Genomic DNA, 14651 nt, shown 5'->3' on the forward strand with positions numbered 1-14651 from the left:
CTACTATTAGCTCATAGAAATGCATTGAATAATACATTACTACAAGGCAAAAATAAATAAAAAGGAATTATGTTTTGAAGTGTCTGTCCTATATCTGAGAGATATAAGAAAGCTCAGGAAATAGTTTAAAAAAATACCCATAACACTTTTTTGGCCACAAAACTACTTCAATACGCCCATTCATTTTTAAACCAGTGTCGGGCTACTTTTGTACGTGTTTGTGAAAGTCTCAGAAGGTGGGGTCATATTAGTTTGTAGCCCAAACCATCCATATGCTACAGACAGAAGTTGGCACATCGGAGTTACCGACTTTAGACAAGTCCCGTGAAGCTTGTGGGGCTCGTTGAGCAAAAAGGAGAGTCTCTGTTCGTGAGAGTCCCAGCTTTCCATAGTGGGTACTCAAGATGTACTCAATGTGTACTGTACAGTACAATACAGCAACCTTGTCTGGACCTATCTCCACAAATGTGATTATGTGCATAAGTTTATGTTTTGTTTGCCAAGCTGTTTGTTTGCCTAACCCTAACCCTCTATTCAGTTCCCTCACATTATACTGCATGTGCGCTCAGAAAAAGTGGAGCCCAAAGTTCAGCAAAGAGTTTTCCCTTCCCTTTTACAGTAAGTGGCATACATTTAAAAGAAAGTCCATCTGTTAGCTTAGTAGAATCCCCCTCCCCACAAAGACTTAGACTCTTAGGAGTAAAAAAATGAGAAAATTAATGTAATGGCCATAATCAAAGTGTTTATTTTCGAAGATGCTTTCATTTCAGCGCATCTAATTGATAGGTGAGAATTGTCTGTTAATTGAATGATTAGAATATTCCGCCCTGAAACATATAATTGTATGGAATTGATTAGAATGTATAAAATCATAATCAATAAATGTGTAGTCGAAGTCAGAATTAGGGTAAAACAATATGTCTTTATGGTATTTTCAACACAGACTGTCTGAGCTTGGTACCGACCTGACTATAGATTGGGAGAGAACAGGGAGTACGTGTCAAGAACAAGGTCACAAAGCTCTGGCGGCTGGGTAGCAGGACATGTGTCAAACATGTCTGTTTGTGTGTGTGTGCGTATGGCTGTGTGAATGTGTGGGCGTGAGAAGTCAGTATAAAATGAATTGTTTTGTATTCTTGACTTTAATTCTTGACTACTAATTATTATTATACCCATGGTCTTACAAACCTCGGGAATTGGTCCGAGCTATTGATTGATTGCTATTATCACTGGGATTGGAAATTCTCTTATCACTAATGTGTCAATATTTCAACTGTATTAAATTCTTACTTTTTCAATTGCACAAAAATATATTTATTCTATTTTGACTGTCAAGATGGTGCATTAAATCCCCAACCAACAAGTTGGCATTCCTATAGATGCAAGGAAAAGCTTTGTGTTCCATTGAGTCCATTTCAGCCATTACGGAGTGTTTACATTTTGTGGTTGTAACCTTAAACATGCATCATGCAAAAATCACTCCTCCATTTCCTGGTTGCTAAAATTCTAATAGCTTGCCTAATTTCTGTTTATGTGACAAAACCAGCTGTCATTGTGCAGAGAATCATTGTACTATCTAAACCGCTGTGAAATATATTTTCCATAACTAAAAATATTGTATTTTCATCTGTTGGTGTACAGAACCGAAAGTAAAAGACACACAAACTAAACTTAAGAACGGAAAGCATAGAACTGTCGCATATAGAACAGATCTACAGCTTCTTAACATTGCTTTCAATTAGAAGGACAGGTCTATAACTCACATTTCTATGTGAATTTGGTTGGGTCACCCAAAAAGTTACATATGGCAGTTTAACTTCTTTGGGGTAGGGGGGAGTATTGGGTAGCTTGGATGAAAAACGTGGCCAAATTAAGCTGCCTGCTACAGCCGTAAAAGCTAGAATATACATATAATTAGTATATCTGAATAGAACACACTCTGACGTTTCTTAAACTGTTTGAATGATGTCTGTGAGTATAACAGAACTCATATGGCAGGCAAAAACCTGAGAAAAAATCCAACCAGAAAGTGGGAAATCTGAGGTTTGTAGTTTTTCAACTCAGCCCCCAATTGAAGATACAGTGGGATATTAGTTATGTTTCACGTCCCAAGGCTTCCACTAGATGTCAACAGTATTTACAAACTGTTTTGAGGATTCTACTATAAAGGAGGGGCTCATAAGAGCTCTTTGAGTGAGTGGTCTGGCAGAGTGCCACAGCCTCGGTCTGGCGCGCTCAAGTGAAAGGTAGCTACGTTCCACTTCATTTGTACAGACAAAGGAATTGTCCGGTTGGAATATTAATAAAGTTTTATGTTAAAAACATCCTAAAGATTGATTCCATACTTAGTTTGGCATGTTTCTACGGGCTGTAACGGAACTTTTTTGAACCTTTGTCCGATGTTCGGCGCGACCCGAACGTGCTTTTGGATTTGTTTACCAAACGCCTTAACAAAAGAAGACTTTGAACATAACTGATGGATATTATCGAACAAATCAAACATTTATGGTGGAACTGGGATTCCTGGGAGGGCATTCTGATGAAGATCATCAAAGGTAAGTGAATATTTAAAATGCTATTTCTGAGTAATGTTGACTACCCAATATGGAGGGTATATTTTTGGCTGCTTTGTTGTCTAAAGGCTGTACTCAGATTATTGCATGGTTTGCTTTCTCCGTAAAGTTTTTTTGAAATCTGACACAGCGGTTGCATTCACTTCTTATGGTATTAAAAAAAGGGAAGCATATTTCAACCCAGCAGGCGCAACACAAACGCAGAAATAAAATATAAAACATGCCTTACCTTTGATGAGCTTCTTTTGTTGGCACTCCAATATGTCCCATAAACATCACAATTGGTCCTTTTGTTCGATTAATTCCGTCCATATATATCCAAAATGTCAATTTATGTGGCGCGTTTGATCCAGAAAAAAACAGCTTCCAAAATGCGCAACGTCACTTCAAAATATTTCAAAAGTTGCCTATAAACTTTGCCAAAATATTTCAAAGTACTTTTGTAATACAACTTTAGGTATTTTTAAACGTTAATAATCAATCAAATTGAAGACTCTATCTGGGTCTATCTGTGTACAATACAGGAAGACAACAAACCAAGCTACCTTTCAAGTCTTGCGCAACTCTCAACAGTGTTACGCAGTTCCTAGTTGGCCCTACTTCTTCATTGCACAAATGAATAACCTCAACCAAATTCCAAAGAATGGTGACATCCAGTGGAAGCGGTAGGAACTGAAAACAAGTGCCTAAGAAATATAGTTTGCCAATGAGATCTCAGTGAACAGACAGACAGAACATAAGTTCTGTTATACTCACAGACATGATTCAAACAGTTTTAGAAACTTCAGAGTGTGTTCCATCCAAATCTACTAATAATATGCATATCTTATATTCTTGACATGAGTAGCAGGAAGTTGAAATTGGGCACGCTATTTATCCAAAAGCGAAAATGCTGCCCCCTATACCTTAAGAAGTTAAGGAGAAGTTTATCTAAAGTTCCATGTATGATAGTGTTAGAGGAATTTAATTTCTGTATGTTCATTAACCAATTCAATTATAACAAAGCAAAACACTTTGTCCGTTTCTAAGAAATTGTAAGGTTGTTATTTGCATAAAATAGACAAAGATCAGTCTCAAAATGAATCAATAGCGTTTATTCCCGAGAGCTCTGCTTAAAATTCCATGTACATTAGTTTATATATCACACATAACGTCATAGCGTCTTAAATGTCCCTCCTCCTCTCCGACAAGGACAAAGCTGCTTCAAAAGTCCATTCCAACCCACTAACGCACATACATTACACACTATATCTGGATTATCATCTGAAGTCTCACCACAGTTTATTACCACTTAGCTGACAGTTCCAGTCCCCCCAGATACGGAAAACCTGGAGGGGCTCTCACTGTCTTATTTTATCTCCACAGAGTTATAGCTTGGTCGGTTCAAACATAGGTTAAGGATTATCTTTGCTTACTTTCGGTACACACATACATTCCTTCTTCCACAAGGGTTATCATTTCTAATTACCCCTTGTCCATGCTACATAACCTCTTTCTTATGAACTAACATTATTAATCAGATATAGTAAAACAGGGTAGAATTAAATTAGTTATAGTTATAGTTAAATGTATACATTGTTTAGTCATTATTCATAAAATTCATAACAATCCACACTTTGACTAAATATTATACTCACAAGCACACGTCTATTTTTATTAGATAACAATATCTATGGGTACCCAAAATCAACCTAACAGAAACCAACATCTGTATTTTCACCGACTGTTCTAGGTCTACATCAGAATCATAACTCTTCTTATCAGGATTTTCGTTACAATCTTAATCAAAGAAACAGTCTAAACATCAAAACAGGAAACAAACTAAAAACCCTAAACATCAAAAATGGTCTCACCCAGCTTAGGCTCCTCGTATGTGAAGGAACCGGATCCATCCTCTAGGTCTGGGGGCATGTATTCATCATTCCACTGGTGAGAGCTTTGGTTCTTTCCTTATCTCACCATCTGGTGTGTCATCGATTTCTCCAGAGTCCTAGAAATGAGACCTTTCACGCACGGAATAAAGCAACAGCCGCACAAAACTAACACCGTCACACAGGTGAAGGTAGCCCACAACACAATGATCATTACATTTTTCCATTTTCCAAACATACTGTCAACCCAATTAGTCAGAGAAGTATCCACCCCAGAATTTTCTGCCAATTCGTGAGCTAGGGTGGTTAAAACTTCTTGCGACTATCAAACCCGGATCCGGAAGCGTAATCATAGCCTCAAACGAATTAGCATAACGCAGCAGACATAAATCTTCCTACAAAATCTTCCTATTCATGAAAATCACAAATGAAATATATTGCAACATTTTCGCGAAAATAAGAAAAGCAATCAAATTAAATAATTTACCTTTGAAGAACTTCGGATGTTTTCACTCAGGAGACTCCCAGTTAGATAGCAAATGTTTCTTTTTTCCAAAAATATTATTTTTGTAGGCGAAATAGCTCGCGTTTGTTCGTCACGTTTGGCTGAGAAATCGACCGGAAAATGCGGTCACTACAACGCTGAACTTTTTTCCAAATTAGCTCCATAATATCGACAAAAACATGGCAAACGTTGTTTAGAATCAATCCTCAAGGTGTTTTTCACATAACAATTTGAGAATATATCCGTCGGGACAATTGGTTTCTCATAAGAAGCGATTGGAAAAATGACTACTTGTGTACTTTACGCAAGATTTTCTGCGGGAGCCATCATGTGACCACTTGCTAAATGTGGTCCCTTATGGCTATTATTCAACATAAATGCGTAACAAGACGTCACAATGCTGTAGACACCTCGGGGAATACGTAGAAAATGTAAGCTCATTCGTAGCTCATTCACAGCCATATAAGGAGTCATTGGCATGAGGCGGTTTCAAAAAATGCAGCACTTCCTGATTGGATTTCTATCTGGGTTTCGCTCCAGGCCTTTTCATCTGCCAGTCAAGTCCCTCATTGTCTTGTCGGTTGTAACATTCTCTGTCCTATTGCATGTTCTTACTTCCCATCCGTGTGATGTAGCGAGCCATACAATAATAATCTCCTCTTGCCACAGTGAAGGGTGGGAGCCTAGATCTAAGGGGTACATGTGGATACAAATAGTGCAGATCAGCGCACCTGTCATTATCTGGCATTCCTGCTTTTATGAACAGCTTTACCATACAGGCCATACCTCTAGGTGAATTAACATTAAGTGGAAAAGGGATAGTTGTCAACTGAGGTTTAGCTGTGGCACAGGCATAACATTCTTCATTAGCTACTGATCTGGGTGTATATTGAATCTATCACTTCTTTAACTTCTGTCACGTAGAGTAGGCCAGAAGGCTATACTGGAAAACCTAACCTCTATCAAAATAAAAAGATGTCGGAGCTGCATAAGTTATTCTGTGCAAGGGTGTTTATTTACAAAGTGATTCCGGAACAAAAACAACAGTACTGCCATCAAACATATACCTTATGGGCCGCTAAAAACAATGCTACACCATCCACAGCTCAATCCAAAATGCCTCTCCATGAACGGAAAGAGAGGCTCCTTTTATAGGGCTAGCCCCTCCCCTCAGAACAATTAACACTAATTAATTAAGCAATTAACTAGTCAAACCTACATTTTCCTTTAACTAAATATACTAAAGGATATACATTTCAACATGTTTTTTTATGAAACAATATCCCAATATAACATTTACAACATTACATCACTACTGACAGTTTCTTTCTATATGCCCATTTACATGAATGAACCATTCGGGACAGGCACTACAAAGTCAGCCCAATTCCCTTAGCTCGGGTCCTTATCCAGTATACCCGAAAGCTGCAGAGATAGAGAGAGAGGAACAGAACAAGCAAACGTGCTCATCCACAACATGGATAAGTATAATAAATATTGCTTATATTAAATATGAACACTGACAAAATTGAAATGTATGTACTAAGACAGAAGTTAATTTGTGCGTCAACCCACAGTGTTAATTTATCTTATAATGGAGCAGGGAGGAGTGATGAATGTGTGCGTGCGTTAAAGTACCAAATACTGTCCTCGGCCAGTGACGGACTTCTACGTTATGGCTGGGGGGCATTATTGAGTAGCTTGGATGAATAAGTTGCCCAAAGTAAACGGCCTGCTCCTCAGTCTCAGTTGCTAATATATGCATATTATTATTAGTATTGGATAGAAAACACTCTAAAGTTTCTAAAACTGTTTGAATGATGTCTGTGAGTATAACAGAACTCATATGGCAGGCAAAATCCTGAGTTGAAATCAAAACAGGAAGTCAGAAATCTGAGCTTTGTATGTATTCACCATACAGTCCCCAATGAAATCCCCTTGAGATATGAATGATGTTGCACTGCCTAGGGGTTCCACTAGATGTCAACCATCAATAGAAATTATAATGAGACTTCTATGATGTTGTGGGAGTGTCAGGTGTCTGGCAGTCAGCCATTTTCTGATCATGTTTATTCCTCGTGGTAGTCACTTGCGTTCCATTGCTCACGAAGACAAGAAGGAATTCTCCGGTTGGAACTTTATTGAAGCTATATGTTAAAAACATCCTAATGATTGATTTTGTACTTAGTTTGAAATGTTTGTTCGACCGGTAATATCACTTTTTGAAGTTTTTGTCCGTTATAACACTGACCAGAATTAGCGTTTGGATATGTATACCAAACGTGCTAACAAAAGAAGGTATTTGGACATAATTAACAGACTTTTTCGAACAAAACAAACATTTATTGTGGACCTGGGATTCCTGGAGTGCTTTCAAATCAAATCAAATTTTATTTGTCACATACACATGGTTAGCAGATGTTAATGCGAGTGTAGCGAAATGCTTGTGCTTCTAGTTCCGACAATGCAGTGATAACCAACAAGTAATCTAACTAACAATTCTAAAACTACTGTCTTATACACAGTGTAAGGGGATAAAGAATATGTACATAAGGATATATGAGTGAGTGATGGTACAGAGCAGCATACAGTAGATGGTATCGAGTACAGTATATACATATGAGATGAGTATGTAGACAAAGTAAACAAAGTGGCATAGTTAAAGTGGCTAGTGATACATGTATTACATAAGGATGCAGTCGATGATGTAGAGTACAGTATATACGTATGCATATGAGATGAATAATGTAGGGTAAGTAACATTATATAAGGTAGCATTGTTTAAAGTGGCTAGTGATATATTTACATCATTTCCCATCAATTCCCATTATTAAAGTGGCTGGAGTTGGGTCAGTGTCAATGACAGTGTGTTGGCAGCAGCCACTCAATGGTGGCTGTTTAACAGTCTGATAGCCTTGAGATAGAAGCTGTTTTTCAGTCTCTCAGTCCCAGCTTTGATGCACCTGTACTGACCGTACCGTTCTGATGTCGATCATCAAAGGTAAGGGAATATTTATAATGTAATTTCTTGTTTATGTTGACGCCATCTTTGGCTGTGGTGTTTTTACTTCTGAGCGCCGTCTCAGATTATTGCATGGGTTTCTTTTTCCGTAAAGTTTTTTTGAAATCTGACACAGCGGTTGCATTAAGGAGAGGTATATCTATAATTCCATGTGTATAACTTGTATTATCATCTACATTTATGATGAGTATTTCTGTTTAATGATGTGGCTTTGCAAAATCACTGGATGTTTATGGAACTAGTGAATGTAACGCACCAATGTAAACTCATATTTTGATAAATATTAACTTCATTAAACAAAACATACATGTATTGTGTAACAGGAAGTCCTATGAGTGTCATCTGATGAAGATGATCAAAGGTTAATGATTAATTTGCTCTCTATTTGTGTTTTTCTGTGGCTGTGTGGTGACCTAACATAATCGTTTGTGGTGCTTTTACTGTAAAGCATCTTTGAAATCGGACACTGTGGTGGGACTAACAACAAGCTTTAAAATGGAATGAGATACATGTATGTTTGAGGAATTTTAATTATACGATTTTTGATGTTTTGAAATTGGCGCCCTGCACTTTCACTGGCTGGTGTCATATCGCTCCCATTAACGGGATTGCAGCCATAAGGATTTAAGGTATTTTGTCTGAACTATTCGTACTGGTCCTTGGCCCTGGATGATTACACTAGGAATATCTGTTGTGTTAGGGAGATTGATTGAACTCCAGCCGACCATAGTGTCCTTACCAGCTCTAACCTCTGCCACCTGGAACGGGACCATAGTATCAGTTGATAACTGGTCGAAACCAACATACCATAACCCGAGATCCCGGCTCTTTACCGTTTTAATGGTAATTAGTACATTTATACAATACTTCCCCTGCTCGGGAACACAGTCAGAAACTCCCACCTTTACTAGACTCCATCTGCTCCCAAATTGGGTGTATAGGTTTACATAGCCATCCCTCTCAATGTGAGCTATGACCTGATTCCATGAATTACACAGTGATTTACACAAATACCTTCCATAGAGACCCATGGTTCTAGACTGCCAAGGAGTGAATGACCCCAGTTGCTCTACATAAAATTAGACTGAGCTATCCTTCCCCAATTCCACTCTCACTTCCTTACTATTCAGTTCCAGTGACCTTTTGAGATGCTTTGGTAATATCAAATTCCCCTCGTCTAGCACATGAGTCAAGTTACCCTCTTTGGCCTTCTCGGGGGGTGGTTCATGGTGTATCAGGAATATGGCTCCCACGATACTCCCAAGCCATGGCTCCCAAGCCATACTTTCACTTCTATGAATGCTCACAGCGGGGAAAGGTCGGGTATAAGGGAATCTTCAGTAGAGAGTTGTCATGACGTTGGCCTGGGGGGTTGGTTTATGACAGTCATAAATACCTCTTCCCCCCTTTTTCCTCTCTCTACCCTACTAAGGTTACATTTGCAAAACCCTTGGTTAACATAGAGATTCTGGGAACGTCAGAATGTGGGGGGAAATGAACTATATTCTGGTAATCCGAACAATTTAACATATGCGGTGGTACTTAATGAATATGATGTCAGTTCGGTTGTGGAAAGTCTACACATTTAGAGTTATCGGATTCACATGGAATTGTTGTTCAATTTAAATGTTTGAATATGAAATTATTTGTGATGGGATGAAATGTGATTTTAGCTTCTAAAATGTGAGATGTGGGTTTTCATAGGATATTCATGGGCTATAAAACTTTTCAAACACGCCCTCTTCTCCCTTCCTATATAAAGCCTTGACGACAACATAACTTCCTGTTCCGATGAGGTAGGATGACGGTCCTATGTCAGAATGCTGAATTGTTTATTGATCGCTCGACAAAACATTATGTACACCTAGCATCAAGTAGCTTGGTCACGAAAATCAGAAAAGCAATCAAATTAATCGTTTACCCTTGATGATCTTCGGATGTTTTCACTCACGAGACTCCCAGTTACACCACAAATGTTCCTTTTGTTCCATAAAGATTATTTTTATATCCAAAATACCTCCGTTTGTTTGGCGCGTTATGTTCAGAAAGCCAAAGGAAAGAGCTGTCACGACAACGCAGACGAAAATTCCAAATAATATCCGTAATGTCCACAGAAACATGTCAAACGTTTTTTATAACCAGTCCTCAGGTTGTTTTTAAAATATATAATCGATAATATCTCAACCGGCACTGTCTTTTTCAGTAGGAGAGGGAGAGTTAGTGGCTGCCCCACTGTGTTACTCAAGCAAAACTCAAGGGAATACCCAGCTATCCACCGACGAGATGTTATCTTTATCGCTCATTTTTCAAAATCAAAGCCTGAAACTATGTCTAAAGACTGTTGACACTTTGAGGAAGCGATAGGAAAAGGAATCTGGTTGATATCCAAAATAGAAGCCACTTCCTGGTCTGATTTTCCTCAGGTTTCGCCTGCAATATCAGTTCTGTTATACTCACAGACAATATTTTTGACAGTTTTGGAAACTTGAGAGTGTTTTCTATCCTAATCTGTCAATTATATGCATATTTTAGCATATGGTCCTGAGAAATTATTATGTTTATGTTTTTTATGTTTTTCCAAACATAAAAATATAGTGCCCCCTAGCTGAAAGAGGTTAACCATGACTATGGCTAATTTACCGCTTTAATGCTTAACCATGAGTATGGCTAATTTACCGCATTAATGCTTAACCATGACTATGGCTAATTTACCGCTTTAATGCTTAACCATGACTATGGCTAATTTACCGCTTTAATGCTTAACCATGACTATGGCTAATTTACCGCTTTAATGCTTAACCATGACTATGGCTAATTTACCGCTTTAATGCTTAACCATGACTATGGCTAATTTACCGCTTAATTAAAGGGCATTATATGTATAGCATTCTAATAAGGGAAAAGGTACAGGTCACTGACCTGTATCTATAGGCACCTTGAATTGTTTTGAACGTAGGCTATAGTATGTCTATAGGGTTAGGGCGGCAGGTAACCTAGCAGTTAGAGCGTTGGGCCGGTAACTGAAAGGTTGCTAGTTTGAATACCCGAGCCAACAAACTTCAAAATGTGTTGCTGTACCCTTGAGCAAGGCATTTAATCCTAATTTGCTCAAAAGGGGCACTGTACTACTATGGCTGACCCTGTAAAACAACAAGTTTCGATGCACCTACCTGGTGTATGTGAGAAATAAAGTACCTATTGTTTATTGTTTTGTCAAACCCCCCATGTGATCTCTTGATCCTATCGTGGATATGACCTTGTTATGATATGTAAATAAGGAGGCAGGGATAACTAATTTTAAAAACATTGTAAATATAGAGCTGAAGAGAAGATGAGGAGATAATGTCATCCACCAATGGCTCTTAATTGTGTTGTTTCAGGCTCCATTGGGAAGAGTGTCACATGTCTTCAGGTAAGGATAAACAACATGTAACAGTGAGGTGCCATTCACTATCTACAGTAGAGCGATCAAAGAATAACCGCTCAAACACCATGAGGAAACCTATTAACCTCACATAGTATAGGAAGACAACACTCCCTGTCTGGTGGAAAATCAAACAGCCATCTTTCTCCTGCCATCGACTGATGTTTTAAAGCGGCTGTCAGCAGTAGAAACGATAACAAAGCATCCCCCCCGCCCTTGTTTCGGTCAAAAACTGAGGGATAGGGCTGGAGAAACATACCACTCTCAAGTTCTTAGACCGAGCTATGGATGCAAGGACTGACCATCAATGATATCAAAATGATAGTTATTAACCATGTTTTGAGAGTATACTGTACAGTGTTTGTTACATTTAATTTATTTAAAGTAAAACAAGCTTATATTTTGGGTTTTGATGAGGTATCACAGCTGAATTAAGCTCATGAGGCATTTATAAGTTATATTCTTCAAGAATCGATGGGTACATATCATTCATTAATTGGTTAAAAAAATTGATGTAGCAACTCCATATTGCCCCTTTAAAAGCCTCTAAATAATAACCTATCATAGGCCTGGACCAGACTGATCTCTCTTTCTTTTCTCTCCTGTTCCCTTTTCTTTTCTATTTTTCTTTCGCTCTTCCTGACACACAGATTCGCTGCTGTGCAGGGTCATTCATAATCTGGGTCGCCTTGGCAACCACTCACACTGATGTGTCATCTACTGAGCAGGGCAGCTTTGACCCTGTCTGAGGGACTGTGTCTGTGTGTCCATGCCGGCATGCGTGTGTGTGTTTGTGTGAGTGTGTGTCCGACCCTGTCAACAGGCCAGTAGGTCAGAATGCAAAGTCAACAGTCAGCTCTCTTCAATGACATGGATTGATGGTAACAGTCATCTCTCCTCAATGACCATGGCTTAATGACCATGGCTTGATGGTAACAGTCATCTCTCCTCAATGACCATGGCTTCATGGTAACAGCCCTCCTCAATGACCATGGCTTCATGGTAACAGCTCTCCTCAATGACCATGGCTTCATGATAACAGCTCTCCTCAATGACCATGGCTTAATGACCATGGCTTCATGATAACAGCTCTCCTCAATGACCATGACTTAATGACCATGGCTTAATGACCATGGCTTCATGATAACAGCTCTCCTCAATGACCATGGCTTCATGGTAACAGCTCTCCTCAATGACCATGGCTTCATGATAACAGCTCTCCTCAATGACCATGGCTTCATGGTAACAGCTCTCCTCAATGACCATGGCTTCATGGTAACATCTCTCCTCAATGACCATGGCTTCATGGTAACAGCTCTCCTCAATGACCATGACTTAATGACCATGGCTTCATGGTAACATCTCTCCTCAATGACCATGGCTTAATGACCATGGCTTCATGATAACAGCTCTCCTCAATGACCATGGCTTCATGGTAACAGCCCTCCTCAATGACCATGGCTTCATGGTAACAGCCCTCCTCAATGACCATGACTTAATGACCATGGCTTCATGGTAACAGCTCTCCTCAATGACCATGGCTTAATGACCATGGCTTCATGATAACAACTCTCCTCAATGACCATGACTTAATGACCATGGCTTCATGATAACAGCCCTCCTCAATGACCATGGCTTCATGGTAACAGCTCTCCTCAATGAACATGGCTTCATGATAACAGCTCTCCTCAATGACCATGGCTTAATGACCATGGCTTCATGATAACAGCTCTCCTCAATGACCATGACTTAATGACCATGGCTTCATGGTAACAGCCCTCCTCAATGACCATGGCTTCATGGTAACAGCCCTCCTCAATGACCATGACTTAATGACCATGGCTTCATGGTAACAGCTCTCCTCAATGAACATGGCTTCATGATAACAGCTCTCCTCAATGACCATGGCTTAATGACCATGGCTTCATGATAACAGCTCTCCTCAATGACCATGACTTAATGACCATGGCTTCATGATAACAGCTCTCCTCAATGACCATGGCTTAATGACCATGGCTTCATGATAACAGCTCTCCTCAATGACCATGACTTAATGACCATGGCTTCATGGTAACAGCTCTCCTCAATGACCATGGCTTAATGACCATGGCTTCATGGTAACAGCTCTCCTCAATGACCATGACTTAATGACCATGGCTTCATGGTAACATCTCTCCTCAATGACCATGGCTTAATGACCATGGCTTCATGATAACAGCTCTCCTCAATGACCATGGCTTCATGGTAACAGCCCTCCTCAATGACCATGGCTTAATGACCATGGCTTCATGATAACAGCTCTCCTCAATGACCATGGCTTCATGGTAACAGCTCTCCTCAATGACCATGGCTTAATGACCATGGCTTCATGGTAACAGCTCTCCTCAATGACCATGACTTAATGACCATGGCTTCATGGTAACATCTCTCCTCAATGACCATGGCTTAATGACCATGGCTTCATGATAACAGCTCTCCTCAATGACCATGGCTTCATGGTAACAGCCCTCCTCAATGACCATGGCTTCATGGTAACAGCCCTCCTCAATGACCATGACTTAATGACCATGGCTTCATGGTAACAGCTCTCCTCAATGACCATGGCTTAATGACCATGGCTTCATGATAACAGCTCTCCTCAATGACCATGACTTAATGACCATGGCTTCATGGTAACAGCCCTCCTCAATGACCATGACTTAATGATCATGGCTTCATGGTAACAGCCCTCCTCAATGACCATGGCTTAATGACCATGGCTTCATGGTAACAACCCTCCTCAATGACCATGGCTTAATGACCATGGCTTCATGGTAACAGCCCTCCTCAATGACCATGGCTTAATGACCATGGCTTCATGGTAACAGCCCTCCTCAATGACCATGGCTTAATGACCATGGCTTCATGGTAACAGCCCTCCTCAATGACCATGGCTTAATGACCATGGCTTCATAGTAACAGCCCTCCTCAATGACCATGGCTTAATGACCATGGCTTCATGGTAACAGCCCTCCTCAATGACCATGACTTAATGACCATGGCTTCATGGTAACAGCTCTCCTCAATGAACATGGCTTCATGATAACAGCTCTCCTCAATGACCATGGCTTAATGACCATGGCTTCATGGTAACAGCTCTCCTCAATGACCATGACTTAATGACCATGGCTTCATGATAACAGCTCCCCTCAATGACCATGACTTAATGACCATGGCTTCATGGTAACAGCTCTCCTCAATGACCATGGCTTAATGA

This window comes from Oncorhynchus nerka, linkage group LG13 (assembly GCF_034236695.1).
Source record: "Oncorhynchus nerka isolate Pitt River linkage group LG13, Oner_Uvic_2.0, whole genome shotgun sequence".
Taxonomy (NCBI): domain Eukaryota; kingdom Metazoa; phylum Chordata; class Actinopteri; order Salmoniformes; family Salmonidae; genus Oncorhynchus; species Oncorhynchus nerka.